This window comes from Ictidomys tridecemlineatus, chromosome 3 (assembly GCF_052094955.1).
Source record: "Ictidomys tridecemlineatus isolate mIctTri1 chromosome 3, mIctTri1.hap1, whole genome shotgun sequence".
Taxonomy (NCBI): Eukaryota; Metazoa; Chordata; class Mammalia; order Rodentia; family Sciuridae; genus Ictidomys; species Ictidomys tridecemlineatus.
This window is the reverse complement of record NC_135479.1, coordinates 158,770,100-158,772,782: the sequence shown is the minus strand read 5'-3', so window position 1 is coordinate 158,772,782 and position 2,683 is coordinate 158,770,100. Positions and strand designations below refer to the sequence as shown.

General features: G+C 43.7%; 1 long non-coding RNA gene across 1 annotated transcript; it reads left to right on the top strand.

Annotated features, from left to right (window-relative positions):
* The first annotated feature begins 466 nt into the window (after nucleotides 1–466).
* Nucleotides 467–1,561, top strand: LOC120884482 (uncharacterized). Its single transcript, XR_005726929.2, has 2 exons — nucleotides 467–671; nucleotides 784–1,561. It is a non-coding gene; the product is annotated as an uncharacterized LOC120884482 (long non-coding RNA).
* Nucleotides 1,562–2,683: the final 1,122 nt, after the last annotated feature.

Genomic DNA, 2,683 nt, shown 5'->3' with positions numbered 1-2,683 from the left:
TGGTAGTAAGCAAAAATGTCAGAATTCAATTACCTGAAATTATTCACTTGATGTTATAAGAAGATCTGAAATTTACAAGCCAATAGTATAAAATTGCTGATGACCATTATACTAACTTTGACAAGATGAATTGAGTTTAGGAATAACTAATAATATTTTAAAGCAATGCCACTCTTTCCTGGAGACTTGGTGTGCTGGCATTTGGTGACAGCTTAGTAGAGAGCCTTCGTAGGCAGAGAGTAGGTGATATTAATCTTCTAAACAGAAACCCAGGGTACCAAGAAGATCTTAACATTCCACTCCTACCGTCCTCCCCCACTTCCCGGATCCGGCAGCGTGGGTTTTAGATAAGAAGCCCATCCCCAGGCTCCGTGTAGGTGGTGGAGTGGGAGGAGGTGAAATGCAAGCTTTATTTTCCCAGCTGCCTGTCATCCAATTCTCCGCGTTTCTCTGACTTTCATGAATGATGAGGTCATCCTGGGCTCAGGAAAATCAAACTTCTATTTTTTTCGAACCCAATAAAGGCCAGTATTGTAAGTCTGTGTAAACAGAGGCCAGACGGGTAGGGAGCCGGGAAGACAAGTGGTCCGCCCTCTGGCGGTCGCACGAGACAGCGTGTCCCGCGCTCCGCCGAGCTGCGACAGCAAGGCGGGGAGGATGCGGGCTGAAATGTAAGTTAAAATTAGATCAATAGTCAGCTTGGCTGTCTCAATCAATGCTTCGCAGGGAGAGCATACAACCATCTATTTATAAGCTAAACCCGGCATTATCTTCCGCTTTTAGGACGCAGAGATCCATTACTGCGCGCGGCAGGGGAGAGGATGCTGCGAGGAGCTGATGCGGGCCACATGGCAGCCTTACCAGCTCGCCCCGACTTCACCAGCCTCTGACGGGATCGGCGCGGGGGTGGGCATTGGGAGGATCCAGACCAGCAGTCTGCAGCCCCTCTGCTCTCTGCAGGGCTCTATCCCTGGGCGTGCCCCCTAAGGACTCATTCCTGCCCATCTTACCTCGATGACATCCTCAGTCTTTATGCAGAGGGGGGCAAAAAAGGCAAATGAATTAAAAACAGCATGAGGGCTCCCCTGCAGATTAGGGGCTCACAGTGGCCGGTTCCAACTATAGACTTGATTGCCTTTTGACAAAGATTTCCAACCTAGCTTCCTCAAGGTACTGCATTACTCAGTCCCTGCTCAGGCAATTGTTGCTGTAAATAGCTGTAGTCCCCCTCCTTCCCTGTGGAAACACGGATGGAAATGAATTTGCAGCAGGGACTCTGCATAATACTTAAGGTCTTGGTGGGGAGATGGATGTGCCCTCTATCAGCTCCTGACATACTAGGACATCTGGGCATTCCCAGGCCCGTTTGCCCCAATGATGGAAATCATCTCTGATATATGAAAAACGTCCACAGCTAGCATTTGTGTTAACATTGTTAAATTGTTTTCAGGTTTTGAAAGATGCTACGGAAAAAGAGGCAAAACCTGATACAGCACCACCCCCAACACAAGATCAAATCGTAGTATTTCTTTGGGATAAATAAGCCTTCTCTTCTTACAAATGCATATAGCCTCTTTTGTATTATAGACTTACATTCTTAAATTGTTGCTCTCCTTTATTTGACAACTTTCTTTAATAAACATCTACTATTTTTATAATAGAAAAAAATGTTAAAGACCTAAAGAATTTGAACATGTAGCCTAAATGTACATTAGATATATTTTTAGAATTAATTTATTAACTGCTCTATCATTTGACATAAAAGGCTTTTGAACTAAAGATAGAAACGGAAGCATTCTTTATTTAGAAACAAACTTTCTCCTCCTCTTCCAATTTTTGCTGGCTTACCTCCAAAACACCCTGCATCTGTCCCTTTCTCAGTTTCCCACTGCCTCTCACACAGTTACCAGCCGTCACACATTATCCTTCACCTGGATTCTGAAAATACCATCTTGTCCACATTTTCTGGCTCCACCTTCTCCCCACTGCGGTCCTCACTTGCCATGTAGAAACCAGACTGTTCTTTTAAAATGAAAAGTCAGAGCCTATCTCTTCTCCTTACATAAAACCTTCCATGGCTTCTCACGGCAGCTCCCTTAAAATCCCCAATTCTTCACCATGGCATACCATCTGGCTCCAACTTGCCCTTGCTTCTCTCCCTGCAGCATCATTTTCTCACTTTTTTTTTCATAGCACATTTTTCACATAACCCCTTCTTTGTGATCCTCAAGCCCACCAGCTTGCTCACCTCCCAATCTGAGCTCTTGCTATTGGCTCTGTGCTAAACATCCACTCTCAGAAAGTCTTAAATCTGCCTCGTTCTCATCATTCTTGTCTCAGCTCAAATATGAAAGACCTTCTGCCCTTCCAAAACTTGTTGTTGCCTTATCTTATTGCAACACAGCAATTAACTAGAATTGCTTTGCTTATCGAGGAAAATATCAGTGTAGGCTCTGCTTTCACACTTCAGGGTGTCAGCCCCACAAATAGAGGTCCTTATCTTTCTACTATCTGTGGGTTCTAGAATAGTGCCTGTTCATAGTTGGTATTCAATAAATATTTATTGAATAAATTATTGAGTGTGATTTCCTGGTATGTAGTCTATAAATTCCACTAATAGCACTCTGCATATTCTGCCTTGAATTTTTAAATTATTTTTATGCCCATATGCTTCCTCCTTTCA